At 41.6% G+C, this 18,509-nt stretch overlaps 1 protein-coding gene across 5 annotated transcripts in view; it reads right to left on the bottom strand.

Annotated features, from left to right (window-relative positions):
• TMEM117 (transmembrane protein 117) overlaps window positions 1–18,509 on the bottom strand; it is a 393,879-nt gene that overhangs the window by 208,146 nt on the left and 167,224 nt on the right. The window lies entirely within an intron of this gene.

Below are 18,509 nucleotides of genomic sequence, written 5' to 3'. Positions count from 1 at the left end.
AGGGAGAAAAGCAATCTGACAACACCAGAGAAAATTAAAAAGTAACAGGGAAGAAGAAGAAACAATGTTTAAAAGAGAAGGAACAGGGAAGGAGAACAGGAAAAACAGAAGGACAAGCAAGCAGAGTGAGGTAGTGCTAAATCAGAGGGGAGGGAACTGACATAAGAGTGACATGTTATAAAATGCAAACAACTTATAACATAAAAGGATAATAAAACACCAGCACAGTAGCTCACGGGAGGGGAGAGTACACTGTGAACAACTCAGGATCTTCAAAGTTTTAAGGAAAAGTGCGTATTCAATTCTACTTTAAGCCCTTTTGCAAAACTGCTGCTCAACCAGCGAATGTCTCATCATGAGAGATGCCATGAAGCAAATACTGCTATGAAAAGAACAAAAAGATTAGGGCCCCAATTCAGCAGAGCACTCAGTCAAGGACTTGATTTTAATTACATGGGCAGTTCCATTGACTTCTATTGGACTACTGTGATGCTGTCTCACAGGTTGTCAGCAGGCTAATTCACTCACATGTTAATAGAAATCAAAGGAATGTTAAAAGGTCATGGTATGTTCAAACCAATTCACTTGTAAGATCTAATTGTATTGTTAAGCTTGATTATATCTTGTTATTTATTTGCCATTATACATGCCATATAGTAAATAACCCTAGATCAAAAGTTGTTAGCATAAAGATGAGCAGTTACTTAATGTGCAGAACTTCATGAATATTAAGGAAAGATACCTGTATTGTTCCCACATAGCCATCCCTATTGTAACAAATGGTCGGTAATTACATTATGTATATCACTGTGACTGGATTACTTGTGTATCCATAGGAAGTAGAATGTTAACTCCAAAGCAAGGTTCATTTCGTGTTCAACAATGGACGTTCACAGCTCCATCAGCAGCTGCTCCTCATCAAAACCCACATGGGTGGAGACACCTGCCAGCTTGTTTGCTGTGAGCAAGATATATAAATACTAGCTTATGGGAATAATCTTTCATCTCTGGACTGATGACTTCTGACAGGATGGAATTCTGAGCAATTGGACCGAGATCATTTGTAGTGTATTTACCTGCTTTAATCTCTCAATAATATATTTCTTTTGCTTAGCTAATAAATCTTTAGTTTACTAAAAAATTTGGCTTCAGCATTGTCTTTGTTGAGATCTGAAGTACACCTTGACCTGGGGTAAGTGACTGGCCCTTTGGAACTGGGAGTAATTGAATGAGTGATGATTTTTGGTTTTAATAACTTATCATCATTAAGTCTAGTTTGTCTGGGTGGTAATATAGGCTGAAATGTCTAAGGAGACTAGCTGTGGGTCTATTATAAGCTAGTATAGTGATCAAGGAGCAGACATGTGTTGCTGGTTTGGTTAAATCTAATTATAGAGTATACCACCAGTTTGTGTGTCTGCCCTATTTTCTGACAGTCTGGCCTGAGATTGGCCCTCTCAGCTGTGACCGATTCCAGGCACTGCAACAACTACTCGTGCTTAAATCCTTTGCTAGAGCAGGGCCTATATGGGTAAGAAGAGAGAATGAAGAGGTGAGTATAAGCAAATAGAAAATTGTATCTGACTGAGTTAGCACTATGCAATGCCGAAGCATTTTTTTTTGGTGAGGGGGAAGTTGTTGACATCCTCTCCTTATGAGAATCTTCAAAGAACTATTCCTGAAAAAAATGATAATTCAGTCCAAAACACCAGCTATGCCACCCTGAGATAAAAGATTCAGAACACAATACAATGGAGCTGACACTGAACCCCAAAGAACAGCAGCTTTCCAAGGATAACATTTCAAAACTGTTCTATGCTAAAATGACATCCCAGTTCTGTAAAGCCTAAAAATGATGAACAACAAATATTCTGTTGGCAAACATCAAAGTGGGAATGCAACTAATTCCATAAAATATGATTTATGGTAGCAAAAGCAGAGGAAATATCTTGCTGTTTTTAAGTATGCATAGTCTGATGTCTATTGGAGACAAATAGTCACCTGTGCTAGTGCTTGTTCCATCCCACTGCAGCTCACAAAAATCAGACCGAGATATAAAAACTGTTGGTTTTGAGGAGAAATAATTATCTTTGGCCTCCTCTAATACTTCTGAGATGAAAAGGAAGGAAGAAGTGGGATGACAATTGACAAGCTGATCTGAGGGTCAGGTTGGCTTCCTTTATAATATAACAACAGCAGATTGCAGAGCAGATGGAACAGAACCAGACACCAAGTATTGTAGAAATTAACGAATTATGGAGATTGCTTTGTCACTAATCAGTTTGAATCAGTCTATAAAAACCAACTGGGACCAGTACCAGCCATTCTGCAAGACCTGCGATATAATCAAGATAAGAATGTCATTTGGATACTGCAATGAGGAAGAGAAAAGCCCACTCTTCAACCCATTATCTAAGCAACCAAAACAGAATACCTTGGTTGCTATTCCTTGGTCACCTGCTGGTTGATATACTTGAAGACACATTAAAATACTAGATCTGCCATTCACCCTACTTCTTGTTACTTTACTTACTGTTATATACCTTACTGTCCTTAATCTAACTGTCACCTAAATAATAATGGATCAGATTCTCAGCTGGCGTAAATTAGTGAAGCTCCGTTTTATAGCTTCTACCCTAAAATCAACCCAAAGTCTTTTATAATGGCCTTTACAATAATGAATATCGTATGTAGTAATGTCAGGGCCCCGTCTGCAAGATAATCCGTTAAACCATCATTGTCTTCTTGAGACCAAGAAGGAGAAGGCATAGATGGACACAGAAATTGTGATGTAAGTTTGCCCCCCAATGGAACATTCTCCCAATCTGTCCCACGTTAAGGACTAGCAGGTCTCCAGAAACAAACAACAACAACAAGCAGCATGAGTGACATGTATACAGATGTCCATATCTGTTATACAAGTGTTTGAACTTTCTAGTTGGGCTGTTTTTTAAAGCACTGGGTGTGAAGGAGTTTTCCTAAATGTTTACATTCAAATGGATTTATTATCCTTATCCATAACAAACTCTCTGCTTGGGTAAGAGACACCACTGTCCCTTTCTGCTCCAAGTCCAACAATTATCAGAGATATCATTCTTCTGCACAGCTGGGGACCTTGTCCACATTAGGCCTTGATTCAGCAAAGAATTTAAGCATCTGCTTAAATCCATGTCAATTCAGTAAAGCACGTAAACATGTACTTAACTTTAAGCACATGCTTAAGTCCTAATGACATCACTTAAGTTTATAACTTAAGCACCTACGTAAATGCTTTTCTTTATCAGAGCCTTAAGCAGTTAAGACATAAAGTGTGGATTATGGTTTAAGAATGGCACTGGTTTTTATTAGACTGAAGGTCGAGTAACACGGCTGCCAAAACATGTCCTTATATGCAGACCCTAAGGTGCAATTTATATGTGTTAATTACTAAAGAAAAATATGCATCATGAGAACAAATCATTTTAAATGGAAAAAATGTTTTAATTACGTTAGGTTAAAAACTATAGTGCCTAGTAATTGTACATTTTCAAAGATAAAACTTTAAGGAAAAAATTTAAATGATTACTAAAATGAAATGATAAAAATCATAAAAATAGATTAATTAAATTTTAAAGTTGAACTCAAAATTATCATGAAAGATACATCTTGAAGTCAAAAATGTAGTCTATCTTTGCCTTATTTCATTATTAAGAATGCCCTGAGAGCTTTTATTTGGATGCACATATAAAGTAGGGGGACAATGGTAAAGGTTGAACTTACAATAAATATGTTCTTAGATTATTTATTGATTTTTACATGAAGAGGCTATCTAATTAAGCTGATATTCTTCCATCATGAAAGCCAGTAAGCAGTAAAAGTTCACTTGGATAGTCCTGCAGAAGAATTTTAAATCCTTCTCTGTTTAGAAAAAGCAGCTGCCAACATTCCCTTGGCAGTTTAAAACTAATTGAGGCTGAGAGAGTGGTTAGAAAGGTCTACATTGAAACAAATGAGATAGAATGTTCTTCTCTGATAAGAGTCAAGTCTTTTAAACCTGAACCTCACAGGAAAATGCTTCTCTTATTTTTTTAATACTTTTATATCAGTTTCAGGCACTTCCAAGCAGTAATGGACACACAATACTCCATTCAAGCAGAGCTAGGGTGGAAGGAGATAAGATGTTAGGTGATCTGTCATTAATGACTGCTCAACAGAAAGACAGGATATGGTTTAATCAATTATATTCCAGGACTTTTAAAATCCCACTTTATAACAGAAATTTAAAACTCCTTATTTTTTATTTTTGCTCACTGACAAAACTGAGGTCTTTAAATAGCTATAGCATCAGATATAAACCCTAATTCCTGGCACTCGTTTAATTTAACAGAAGTTATTAAAGTTGCACTGAAACAGATTTTTTAAATTTTGTGGCAAGTCACACCTCCCAGTGCAGTTTTATAATTTCTCTTGACTTAAATCCTATCATACTGTAGCAAATAAAGCTCATCACTGCTACAAAGGCATTTCTAAGGCAACTTACTTTGATTTAAAGTAATATTATTTAAATATTATGGCAACAATACTTCAAACATGAATTCTAATTTGCCATGTAGTATAAAGCTGATGGCCTGCTCAGCACCTATGAAAATCAGGTCATTTATTCGTCTGAATGTTACCTTTCACTCCACCTTTTTTAAACCTTTACATACATCCTACAAATAGCATACTATTAGTTGTTTCAAATATGTAAGTGAGCTTCATTGACTTAAGTCATTTATTTATAGGAACACCACCAAAGGTTCACACGCTGTAAAATTCCATTTAACTTTTCCCCTAATTTGAGCCTGGTCTTTTTAAAGGTACTCTATTTTCTTTTATAAATTAATCTTTTCACAATTAATCTTTCCATTAAACTATCCACTTTTATTCACTACCTACCGTTAGCCTTTTATTTAAACCTTTATGGAACAGTAACCTTCAAAATACCTTACTTACCTAACCAATGATAAAATTCTCTACATTAATAGGAAAGGCACTGAAGATCTGCGGAAATTGTAGAAAATAAATATTTCTAGTTAATAGTGCTTGAGGAGTTTAACTCTTTTATAAGAAAAATTCTATAAAGTTTTAAGAACCACTACTTACAGAAGATGATGATGGATGATGACGTGGAGACATATCTCCTTGCATTTGAGAGAACGGCCCAGTGGGAGCCCTGGCCCCAAGACCAGTGGGCCAGTATCCTGGCTCCATTTCTGTGTGGGGAGGCACAGAAAGCATATTTTGATATGACAACAGAAGCAGCTTCAGTTTACTCCCAGCTAAAGGCAGAGATCCTGGCGAGGTCTGGCGTGACGACAGCTATAAGGGCACAGCAGTTTCATGAGTGGAAATATCGAGTCAGCAAAGCCCCGAGGTCCCAGCTGTTTGACCTGATCCATCTAGCAGGAAGTGGCTGAGCCCCGAGACCCACCGGCCGGAGGAAGTCGTGGAAACCATAGTTGTGGACAGGTACATGAGAGGGCTACTGCCAGACATACAAGGATGGGTCAGTCAAAATGATCCCTCCTCCTATGATGAGCTAGTTGCCCTCGTAGGGTACTCCAGACTACCCCGCCGTATCGGCGGGTTAAAATCGATTGCTCGGGGATTGACATATCGCGTCTAATCTAGACGCGATATATCGATCCCTGAGCGTGCTTATATCGATTCCGGAACTCCATCGACCCCAACGGAGTTCCGGAATCGACACGGAGAGCCGCGGACATCGATCTCGCGCCGTCTGGATGGGTGAGTAATTCGATCTTAGATATTCGACTTCAGCTACGTTATTCACGTAGCTGAAGTTGCGTATCTAAGATCGATTTCCCCCCCCTAGTCTGGACCAGCCCGTAGAGAGACATCTAGCAGCACATGACCTCTCTTGGACCACTGGGGAAGGGAGGCGCCAGAACAGGAGGCAAGTGTATGTACCAAGGGCCCGAGTTCCCGTAGCTCCGGGCTGAACTATGGAGAGGAGGAAGGAGGCCGAAGAGCGGCCAGAGTACTCGGAGGGACTTGGGGACTGGGAGAGAAAGACTCGGGGGGTAAGTCCTCACAGCCCAAAAAATAGAGGGCTACCCCGAGCAGGGTATCGATGTTATGCATATGGAGAAATTGGGCATTGGGCAGCTATATGCCCTAACCTAGAGGAGCCCATGCAATGCGACCTGAGAAATCTAGAGGAGCCATGTGACCTGATAAATCTAGTAGGGGTAGCGATGGTCCCTCATAGATATACTAGGCCAGTTAAAATGAATGGTATAAAGACCACCACGTTAGTAGACTCAGGAAGTGCAGTCACGCTGGTCTAGAGAAAGCTGGTCGGGTATCCTGGGCCAAGCACACAGGGATATCCTGTGTCCATGGCGATGTCAATTACTACCCGACCATCCCAGTAAAAATAGAGGTCCTGGGAAACCCCACTAACGTGACGGTGAGGGTGGTCCCGAAACTCCCCTACCCAGTCGTCACAGGACGAGGATTCCCAGGGTTTGGCAGTCTACTTCCTGGAGGGGAGTCAGAAGAAGATAACAACCCAGAGTGCAATGAGATGGTCTTGATACTTAGCAACCCCCCAACCTTCCATAAATTTGCCCAGGATTTATTCTCGTCCCCTGGGAAGACTAGGAAGACTCGGCGAGAAAGGAGGGCCGATAAGAGGAGGGGAACGAGAATCTTGACCCAGAACCAGAAGCCTACACTCGTAGGGGAAAGAGTTGGCCCGACTGACAAGGGAATTAGGCAGGAGGTCGGTGAGCCAACAGCCGGACCCAGTTCCCCAGGGACCTCCCTCGAGGAGGAGGGGGAAATAGAACCCCCTGAGTTTGGGCAAATTAGACCTTCACTAGAGAATTTTGGACAGGATCAGGCCAATGATCCAGTATATAATAATATTCGCAAAGAAGGAGTTGAGGTGAATGGGGTCCCTGTGGAAGGAAGAGCCAAGGGCCCAGGGCCATATTATATGATCAGGAAGAATCTGCTATACAGAGTAGTCCGTATCCAAGAGCAAGTTGTGGAACAGTTCCTAGTACCACAGAAACATCAGAGGTGAGTGATGGAGCTAGCCCACAGCCATCTGTTCAGAGGACATCTAGGGGTAGATAAAACCCTGGATCGAATTCTGCAGAGGTTTTTTTGGCCTGGAATATATGCGGCGGTCCAACAATATTGTGCCTCCTGTCCGGAATGCCAATTACATGGGCCCCGACCCCGCTAAAGAGCACCTTTGGTACCTCTGCCGATTATTGAAGTTCCCTTTGAGCGAATAGCTATGGACCTTTTAGGGCCGCTAGAAAAATCAGCCCGAGGCCATCAGCACATATTTGTGGTGCTAGATTATGCCACCCGGTACCCTGAGGCCATTCCTCTACGGAACACTACATCCAAGATCATAGCTAAAGAATTAATCCAAATTTTTGCTAGAATAGGAATACCCAAAGAGATCCTGATGGATCAAGGAACCCCCTTTATGTCTAAATTAATGAAGGATCTGCGTGCAATGCTCCACATATGGACCCTAAGGACATCAGTCTATCATCCGCAGACCGATGGCCTCATCGAGCGTTTTAATAGAACACTGAAGAACATGATACGAAAGGTCGTGAGCTGGGACGGGAAGACCTGGGACACTCTGCTACCGTACCTAATGTCTGCGATAAGGGGAGGTACCTCAGACTTCAACTGGGTTCTCCCCCTTCGAACTGTTATTTGGTCGCCACCCCCACAGCATATTGGACATTGCCAAAGAAAGTTGGGAAGAACCCAGGGAAAAACCTCATCGAGCATGTGTTGCAGATGAAAGACAGGATAGCCCAAGTCACCCCCATAGTGCGGGAACACATGGAGAGGGCACAAGGGGCCCAACAAACATACTACAATCGCCAAGCGACGATCCAAAAATTCCAGGTGGGAGATCGGGTAATGGTGCTCGTACCCACAGCGGAGAGCAAGCTCCTGGCCAGATGGCAGGGGCTATATGAGATAATAGAAGCCATTGGAGAGGTCGATTACAAGGTCCGACGGCCTGGACACCAGAAGCTGGAACAAATCTATCATATAAACCTGTTGAAACCTTGGCAAGACAGAGAAGCTCATGTGGTCACTCTAGGGTCACCTCCTCCTGAGAGCAACTAGCTTGGCCAAGTGGGAATATCCCCAGAATTGACCCCTCACCAATGAACTGAGGTGATCAACATGATTAAACGCAACCAGGATGTGTTCTCAGAAAAGCCAGGCAGGACTACTGAGGTTCACCATCACATCCTCACAGAGCCTGGAGTGAAGGTGAATGTCAAGCCACATCGGATCCCGGAAGCGAAAAGAGAAGAGACCAAGACAGAAGTCAGGAAAATGTTGAAGTTAGGAGTCATTGAAGAGTCTCATAGCCAATGGTCAAGCCCAGTGGTCCTAGAACCTAAACCGGTTGGCAGTATGAGGTTTTGCAATGACTTCCAGAAACTGAATGAGGTGTCCCAATTTGATGCGTACCCTATACCCCGGATAGATCAGTTAATTGACCAGCTGAGGAAAGCATGATTTTTGTCCACCCTTGACCTGATTAAGGGTTATTGGCAAATTCCCTTGGCAAAGGCCGACAAAGAGAAGACGGCCTTTTCAACAACAGAGGGACTGTATCAATACACTGTCCTCCCTTTTGGTTTACATGGGGCTCCTGCAACTTTCCAATGGCTCATGGACAAACTGTTGTGTCCACATGGCAAGTATGCAGCCGCCTATCTTGATGACGTCATTATACATAGTCCAGATTGGTAGACGCACTTGGGGAAGGTGGAAGCAGTCCTGGACACCTTGAGGAAGGCGGGGCTGACTGTAAATCCCTCCAAATGCGCAACTGGGCTAGCAGAAGCCAAATACCTTGGGTATATAGTGGGGAGAGGCGTGGTGAAGCCCCAACTTAACAAGTTAAAGGCAATACAGAATTGGTCCCGAGCAGTCCGGAAGAAACAAGTCAGAGCATTCCTGGGGCTGGTTGGGTACTACAGGTGGTTCATCCTCCACTTCGCCACCAGGGCATGCCCGTTAACAGACCTAACGAAAGCCCGTGGCCCGGACATAGTAAGATGGTTTAGCATGGCTGAGATCTGCAGACTGCCCGCTGCACCGATCCAGTGCTGGTAGCTCCAGACTGGGAGAAAGAGTTTATCTTGCAAACAGGTGCCTCTGAGGTTGGGTTGGGAGTGGTTCTTTCACAAATGGTTGGAGGAGAAGAACACCCAGTCCTGTTCCTCAGTAGGAAACTCCTGCCCAGGGAACGTAAATATGCCATAGTAGAAAAGGAATGCCTGGCCGTAAAGTGGGCCGTAGAAAGCCTTCGCTACTACCTACTCAGACGGAGGTTTACCCTTGTCACGGACCATACCCCTCTGAAGTGGATGCACCAAAACAAAGAGAAAAATGCGAGAGTGACAAGGTGGTTCCTGTCGCTACAACCCTTCCACTTCAGAGTACAACATAGGTCCGGAATCAAGCATGGCAACGCGGATGGCTTTTCAAGGGTACACTGTTTGCCGACCCAAGTAGCCCAACCCTGTAGTGTTGAGTGTGGGGGGGATATGTGATAAACTCAGGACAGACAGCTGCAAGGGAAGGGTAGCAATCAGTCCCAGAGGGTTAAAAGGCCCTCCTCCTTATCAACTGGGAGGCAACTACAGGTCAATCAGGTTCAACTGAGAAAGGGTTATCAAGGTAGCAATTAGAATCAGCTGAGGGGGAGCTACCTGAGCATAATTAGTATCAGCTGACTCCAACTCAGGGCTGCCTGAGACCTTTTTAAACCCTTCCCTGGGAGGAAGGAGGTGGGGAGAGCAGAGGGAGAAGAAGCCCTGCTGTCAGGAATGTAGGAACAGCAAGACAGCAAGCCTCACCAGGAGGAGAGGTAGTACTCTCTCCCACAAGGGAGTAAAAATACTCTAAAAAGGACTGGTGGAGATACGGGGAGCAGACTTCCCCTGTGTCCCAAGGGGGGACCGCATTACCCAAGCCTGTCTCACCAGGGCTAAAAGCAGCAGAGGCTGGGGAGACTGAGAAGGTGCCTTGCCACAGTATGAAAACAAAATAGTCTGCTACATGACAGGAAAAACAATGCTCTGTGACCCTGTCCTTTTTGATTCACTGGTCATACAAGAACAGTGTGCATCACACTGAGTAATCACTTTGATTTCCTGAAAGGTTAGAAAGCTTAAAACTGGCAGAAGGTCTGCCCCTTGTAGGAATCTAACTTCACTAGAAGATTGCCTTACTTTTTATTGTAGGGTGGCCATTTGTCATCACTTTTTTTTTTTAAAGGAAATGCTATGGTATTTCAGTCTGCTTGGTATTGAAACTTGACCTGCGAAGTGACTTTTTGATCCAATTTTCAAAAAAAGACAAGTTATGCAAGTGCAAAAGAAAGAAGTCCATGCTTAAATTTGTTTTTTTCCAAAGATTCATAGATTCATAGACTCTAGGACTGGAAGGGACCTCGAGAGGTCATCGAGTCCAGTCCCCTGCCCTCATGGCAGGACCAAATACTGTCTAGACCATCCCTAATAGACATTTATCTAACCTACTCTTAAATATCTCCAGAGATGGAGATTCCACAACCTCCCTAGGCAATTTATTCCAGTGTTTAACTACCCTGACCGTTGGAACTTTTTCCTAATGTCCAACCTAAATCTCCCTTGCTGCAGTTTAAGCCCATTGATTCTTCTTCTATCATTAGAGGCTAAGGTGAACAAGTTTCCTCCCACCTCCTGATGACACCTTTTTAGATACCTGAAAACTGCTATCATGTCCCCTCTCAGTCTTCTCTTTTCCAAACTAAATAAACCCAATTCTTTCAGCCTTTCTTCATAGGTCATGTTCTCAAGACCTTTAATCATTCTTGTTGCTCTTCTCTGGACCCTCTCCAATTTCTCCACATCTTTCTTGAAATGCGGTGCCCAGAACTGGACACAATACTCCAGTTGAGGCCTAACCAGTGCAGAATAGAGCAGAAGAATGACTTCTCCTGTCTTGTTTACAACACACCTGTTAATGCATCCCAGAATCACGTTTGCTTTTTTTGCAACAGTATCACACTGTTGACTCATATTTAGCTTGTGGTCCACTATGACCCCCTAGATCTCTTTCTGCCATACTCCTTCCTAGACAGTCTCTTCCCATTCTGTATCTGTGAAACTGATTGTTCCTTACTAAGTGGAGCACTTTGCTTTTGTCCTTATTGAACTTCATCCGGTTTACCTCAGACCATTTCTCCAATTTGTCCAGATCATTTTGAATTTTGACCCTGTCCTCCAAAGCAGTTGCAGTCCCTCCCAGTTTGGTATCATCTGCAAACTTAATAAGCGTACTTTCTATGCCAACATCTAAGTCGTTGATGAAGATATTGAACAGAGTCGGTCCCAAAACAGACCCCTGCGGAACCCCACTTGTTATACCTTTCCAGCAGGATTGGGAGCCATTAATAACTACTCTCTGAGTACGGTTATCCAGCCAGTTATGCACGCACCTTATAGTAGCCCCATCTAAATTGTATTTGCCTCGTTTATCGATAAGGATATCATGCGAGACCGTATCAAATGCCTTACTAAAGTCTAGGTATACCACATCCACTGCTTCTCCCTTATCCACAAGGCTCATTATCCTATCAAAGAAAGCTATCAGATTGGTTTGACATGATTTGTTCTTTACAAATCCATGCTGGCTATTCCCTATCACCTTACCACCTTCCAAGTGTTTGCAGATGATTTCTTTAATTACTTGCTCCATTATCTTCCCTGGCACAGAAGTTAAACTAACTGGTCTGTAGTTTCCTGGGTTGTTTTTATTTCCCTTTTTATAGATGGGCACTATATTTGCCCTTTTCCAGTCTTCTGGAATCTCTCCCGTCTCCCATGACTTTCCAAAGATAATAGCAAGAGGCTCAGATACCTCCTCTGTTAACTCTTTGAGTATTCTAGGATGCATTTCATCAGGCCCTGGTGACTTGCAGGCATCTAACTTTTCTAAGTGATTTTTAAACTTGCTCTTTTTTTATTTTATCTTCTAAACCTACCTTCTTCCCATAAGCATTCACTATGTTAGACATTCCTTCAGACTTCTCAGTGAAGACCGAAACAAAGAAGTCATTGAGCATCTCTGCATTTCCAAGTTTCCTGTTACTGTTTCTCCCTCCTCACTGAGCAGTGGGCCTACCCTGTCCTTGGTCTTCCTCTTGCTTCTAATGCATTGATAAAAAGTCTTCTTGTTTCCCTTTATTCCCTTTATTATAGCTAGTTTGAGCTCATTTTGTGCCTTTGCCTTTCTAATCTTGCCCCTGCATTCCTGTGTTATTTGCCCATATTCATCCTTTGTAATCTGACCTAGTTTCCATTTTTTATATGACTCCTTGTTATTTTGTAGGTCATGCAAGATCTCGTGGTTAAGCCAAGGTGATCTTTTGCCGCATTTTCTATCTTTCCTACCCATTGGAATAGCTTGCTTTTGGGCCCTTAATAGTGTCCCTTTGAAAAACTGCCAACTCTCCTCAGTTGTTTTTCCCCTCAGTCTTGATTCCCATGGGACCTTACCTATCAGCTCTTTGAGCTTACCAAAATCCGCCTTCCTGAAATCCATTGTCTCTATTTTGCTGTACTCCCTTTTACCCTTCCTTAGAATTGCAAACTCTATGATTTCATGATCACTTTCACCCAAGCTTCCTTCTACTTTCAAATTCTCAATGAGTTCCTCCCTATTTGTTAAAATCAAGTCTAGAACAGCTTCCCCCCAGTAGTTTTTTCAACCTTCTGAAATAAAAAGTTGTCTGCAATGCAGTCCAGGAACTTATTGGATAATCTGTGCCCCGCGGTGTTATTTTCCCAACATATATCTGGATAGTTGAAGTCCCCCATCACCACCAAATCTTGGGCTTTGGATGATTTTGTTAGTTGTTTAAAAAAAGCCTCATCCACCTCTTCCACCTGGTTAGGTGGCCTGTAGCAGACTCCTAGCATGACATCACCCTTGTTTTTTACCCCTCTTATCCTAACCCAGAGACTCTCAACACTTCCGTCTCCTATGTCCATCTCCACCTCAGTCCAAGTGTGTACATTTTTAATATATAAGGCAACACCTCCTCCCTTTTTCCCCTGTCTATTCTTCCTGAGCAAACTATACCCATCCACACCAACATTCCAATCATGTGTACTTCACATACTTCACATAGTCTCATATTTCAAAAGTATCTGATTTTTATATCGAGGACTTCAGTTCCCATGGATGCTCTTTTAAGTAATAAATTGCTGGTTTAAAAAGGAAGTTTAACAAAACAAATACCAAGGTTTTCCAGCATTAAATTTAACAAGGAGTTTCTACATAGTACTATTTAATATGGTATTTTGGGGAAAACAGTTTTAAATGTCTTTAAAAATGTTTAAACACTAACTTGGAAAAGTAGTTGTTGTGAAGGATTCACAACATTTCCCGTACCATTTATTATTTTTTTTATTAGAGGCCTGATCCATCTCTCATTGAAGTCAACTTAAAGATTCAAGTTGATTTCAATGAGAGATGCATCAGACCTGGGTGCCTTAATATACATTCACACTATGAGACAGTCTGAAGCACAGCCATCATACTGGATTATTTAACATTCCTTTTGTGTAAGCTACTTTGATTGTGAATTGTACCCTTTCCAGCTATCTCTAGTTCTACCATCTCTGCCCTCAGAGGATAGCTTTTGGTATTTCTTTGGTGATTTGTACAAAGCAGGTTTGTTCAGATGCCATTCACTAGCAGAATTGCAGAGATTTGTTTTGAAGGTTTTGGAAATTGGGTTCCATTGGCCTCTGATGATGATGTTTTGAGTTCCAATATATGCTTAGGCTAGTCCCAGGAGAAGCCATTAATTTGACAGAAAGGGCTCCTCATTGAGGCATCCTAAACTGACGTTGATTTCTGACATTGTAGATGTTGTGAGGTTTGACTATTTTTTTAAGAAGATTTCCTGATATTACTTTTTTTTTTATTGACAGCCCCTACTTCAGACTCAGGAGTAAAGCACATTCCAGGACTCCTGCAGAATTCTGAGGTGAGAAAAATGTCCACTGTACAATCTCCACATAAGAGATCATATCTCTCAGAAGCTGAAGGCACTGCCATGCCGTGACTTTTGAGGATCAACAGAGGTAAGCAAGATACAATAATTTCTATAATGTGCCCATGAACAAGATTGTAATGAATGTGAGAGACCTTGTCCCAAGATAGACAAAGAAATCCTTGAAGGAATCATTGAGTTGTTTTTAAGATTAATAATTAAACCATGATGCTGAAGAAGTGAGCTTAGTGATTCTTGTACTGTTTTTGGAAATTGAGGAGTCTATTATTAAGATATCGTGGTAAATATGCATGTCTTCTTTTGAAGCTGGGATACTGCATGCAACATCTGCTTAAAAAAAACTGGAAGTAAAAGAAAGTCCAAAGGGTAAGATCACAATTTTGATCTAATTTCAATCTGAGATTTAGTGTGTGGGTGCTGGGTGGTGTTGGTGGCCTATGATATACAGGAAGTCAGACTAGAGGATCTGGTGGTCCCTTTTAGCCTTAAAGTCCATGACTCACAATGTTGTGTTCAAACTTATATGCCATATAACTTTACATTTTAAAGACAGACAAGATTGATGAAAGGTGAAAAAGGCCATCTTTGAGTTGGTCTAAAACAGAAGTAAACTATGCAAAAAACTTTTTTCTGCCCAAATTTTTCTTATGTTTGTTTTGGTTTGGTTTTTGATCAACATTCCAAATCGATTAAAAGTTTCACTGAAATGTTGATGAACTTGACAATAAACATATTATCTAAAGGTGTTACTGAAAAGCCCAGAATAGAGTAAGAAAAGTTGTGCTAATTGACTTTGGACTGAAAATGATTGTGAAAAATCATTGAGATCTCTGGCTATGTCAGTCATTACCATCATAATGATAAAAAAATTACTGAAACAGAATGAGATGCCTCCATTTAGATATACCCAGAACCATCTTTGCTTGGACATCTGATTTGGGTAATAATGGTTGACCATTCATTCCCCTTCTGAACATTTCCATAAGGGAACACAAATAGGTTAAGGCATTCATTCATCACACCACCATCTCTGGCTTTTGATTGTCAGCAGGCATTTATCTGCTGAGCACTTTTCTAGGTCACAAAACAGACCACTAAAGAATGACAGAAGCCAGACCACAGATCAGAGAGGTTTTCGGGTCTTCTCTACAAGACTGCTGAGTCCTAAGTAACTTCTAGGATACAATGTTTAAGATTCATACTACTCCTTTTCTTGTACATAGTTTTTGTAACCGATTCAGTTTAACCATCCTTATTGTCTTCTGTCTAATCATCTCCAACCTTAACCACCTTTAAAATTGACTCCATTATGCCACCATAAATAGTATGCCCAGCTATAGCAACATGAACAGTCCTCTCTTGTTGTGAAAGAGAACCTGTGAGAAGAGAGCACCAACCACATGTTGTTTCCAGCTGGAAAAGTACGCCAGGATCCAGAGAATGAGTGAGTGAGCTGTCCTGATATCCTGCCTGCAGCAAATCAATGAAGGAACATCAGAAATAGGAGGACAGAAAAGATCAGAACGCTTTCTCTTATCTTCCTATGTTTGCTGTTATAGGCTTAATATTAACAAAAATGACTGATGAGCCAAGATTCAGTGTTTAACTGATGCTTCCATTCCCCCTAAAATGTAAATGACTATCAGGGGACGAGGTAAAAACCCTGTTTGAGATACTTTATTTGAACACACAGAAAAAGGATTTCTTCCCAAAATGAATGTTCATTTAATTTTTGATTTTCAGCTATTTTAATTTTAGCTTTTGTATCGGATTTAATCAATTTTAACTTTACCTTTTCCCCCCTTTTAACATGTATATATTTTAAAGCATTCTTTTGTCTAGTTGCTTATCATTAGGCCTGGTCTCTTTGCAGAAACCAATTAATTTAAAATAGCAGCTATCTAAAGTGTAACTTAACATATTCAAGCCCCCATTTTGTCATAACACAGTAGACTGCTTGGAGTCCACGTGGAAGTTCAAAATAGCTTCAGACAGGAAAGATGGAAACTGGTAATCCTTGGGATTACTTCCTGGATGAGAAGATTTATGTTTTCTATTTCAAAATCTTGTTTTCTTTATACATAAATTCAATGGTGGAGGGGCCTCTAGATTAGAAAAAAGTCTCCAGTTTGTTTCGAATGAAGGAAGAAGATGGAGTAGTTTGTTCTTCATTGAGACTGAAGCAATTGAGCCCAGTTCTCTAAACTTAAGAATGGACTGAAGAACCATTAGTCTTTTGACCTAGTTAAAGTGAAGAGATATTTATGTAACCCTTTTGCCCATCTGAGTTGGCAGCAACAAGGGCCGGGTTCAGTATCCAGGGGTTCCGTTTCAATAACACGATGCAAAACTGGCTCATGCCCCCACCCAGTGACCTGGGACAATTACATTCCACCCCACCAGGCACCTCTAAGAGGCAATACTTCCCCTCTCACAAGCACAGAGTTTGAGTGTAGCAAAAGCCTTTTAATAAAGAAGGGAAACAATGCGGCATTATGTTGGGGAAACACCACAAACAGGATTCATAACACAAACCATGAGCAAAAGACCCACCCCCAAGTAAGTTTGGCAGTGTCCTTTTCCCCTCAGGGTCTTAAGTCCAACAACTCAAAAAAATCACCCCAAATCCCAAAAGTCCAACACCCCAAAAGTCTCTGTCCCTGGTCAGAGCAGCCCCAGAAATCAAAAGTTTATCTGCAGAGTTTTATCTCCCAGTCTGGGTGGAAATAGGGGGGCACAGAGGTATTAATGGCACTTTACATTATTCAAGGCCGACTGCCCCGCCTCTCCGTTCTGCTGCAGCCTTCCCCGTGCTACACTCCACCAGCCATCCCGCAAACATGCTCCGCCAGCCGCTTCTCTCCGCTCCACCAGCCATCCAGTGAGCTGCTCCAGCTGTCCCACACACTGCTCTGCTCCACCAGCCACTCAGCAGTATATCTTTAGGCCCCCTCACAGCACTCAGCAATTTCAGCTCTTCAGTGATTTCAGCTCGTAGTAGGGGAGCCTCAGTGCTGGTGCACCATTGGCCCAAATTCAATTCAGCTCAGCAGCACAAGGCATGCACAAGGCAGCACAAGGCATGCACAAGGCCTCAGACATCACCCAGGCATGCACAAGGCCTCAGACATCACCCAGCACAGAATGGGACTCTGAACCAGCATGGTTCTGATGTCACTGGGACAGGTTGTTCCCATAGAGTCTTGGGATGTCCTCCAATGGAGGTGAGAAAAGAACAAATGGGTTATAGTACTAGGGTAGTATAAAATTGGCATGAATATTTGAAAGGCTTACTCCTAGAATCCTTGCTCTCATATGCTAGAAAGCTTATCCAGCTACTAAGGATTCTTTAATACTTTATCTAGGGAGTTTCCAAATAATTCTGCACATCACAGGAAGCTTGCGTTACACATAATGTAAGACGTCTACATCCAACATGCTGAATTACAAAATTTCTCCTCAACAGAGAAAGAAAAACTTGTCATGTCACAGCAAGCATCATAAATTAGAGTGAAGTTGTAACGAAGGTGCCTGAAATATTTTTATCTTCTCTTGGAGAGTAGACAGGTTTGTACCGAGCCTTCTTATTGGAAAGGGATTTTAGCCACAACAGAGAGGCCCTGGAAATTATTATATAGATCATCTCATGGTTACAGAAGAAAATCGTCTTATACGAATGTTTATTGAGGAGTTTAGGAAACCCAGTATCATCCATTGGAATAAGTGTCCTGTAGTTATTTAGCAAGGCCAAGGTGGAGGAAATCAATCTTGGGAGAAGAGGAGATATTTGTACATTTGTCATTTCAAACCTTGCAGGCTTGTGAAAATCCTTGCACTGATCAGTCTTTTCTTATAAAGTGAAAACACTAGGAGTTCACAAGTTTACTACTGTGGACTAGTGAATGCTGCTTAATTGTTGGGTTTGCTCAGTTGCAACAAGATTTTCAGACTTCAGTCATCACTTGTATGAACGTTTGTGCACACATAATTTAGCACTGGTCTGCATGCTGACTACAGCTGGTTGAAATTTTCCCAATTCCAACTTTTCAATGAGATTTTTTGTTAAAAATTGATTTTCAATTGCAAAAAATCCCCAAAATCTTGGTTAAAAATATTGGAGGGTAAATAACGTTATTCATATATTAACAAGGTCAGGAGAGACCTTTATGATATAACCTATAGTATAGTATAACCTACATAACACAAGTCATAACATTTCTTCAGGTCCATAACTTGTGCAGGAGCTGGAGTGGATTCTTTAGAAAGCTATCCAAACCTTCATTTAAATACTTCAGGTGATGGAGAATCAAAAGCATCTCTAAGTAAATTGTGCCAGTGGTTAATTACCCTCATTGTAAAACATTTGCACCTTGTCCAATTTTTCAAAATT

The sequence above is a fragment of the Gopherus flavomarginatus genome, chromosome 1 (genome assembly GCF_025201925.1).
Source record: "Gopherus flavomarginatus isolate rGopFla2 chromosome 1, rGopFla2.mat.asm, whole genome shotgun sequence".
Taxonomy (NCBI): Eukaryota; Metazoa; Chordata; order Testudines; family Testudinidae; genus Gopherus; species Gopherus flavomarginatus.
The sequence above is the reverse complement of the archived record's forward strand: the minus strand, read 5'-3'. Positions and strand labels throughout refer to the sequence as shown.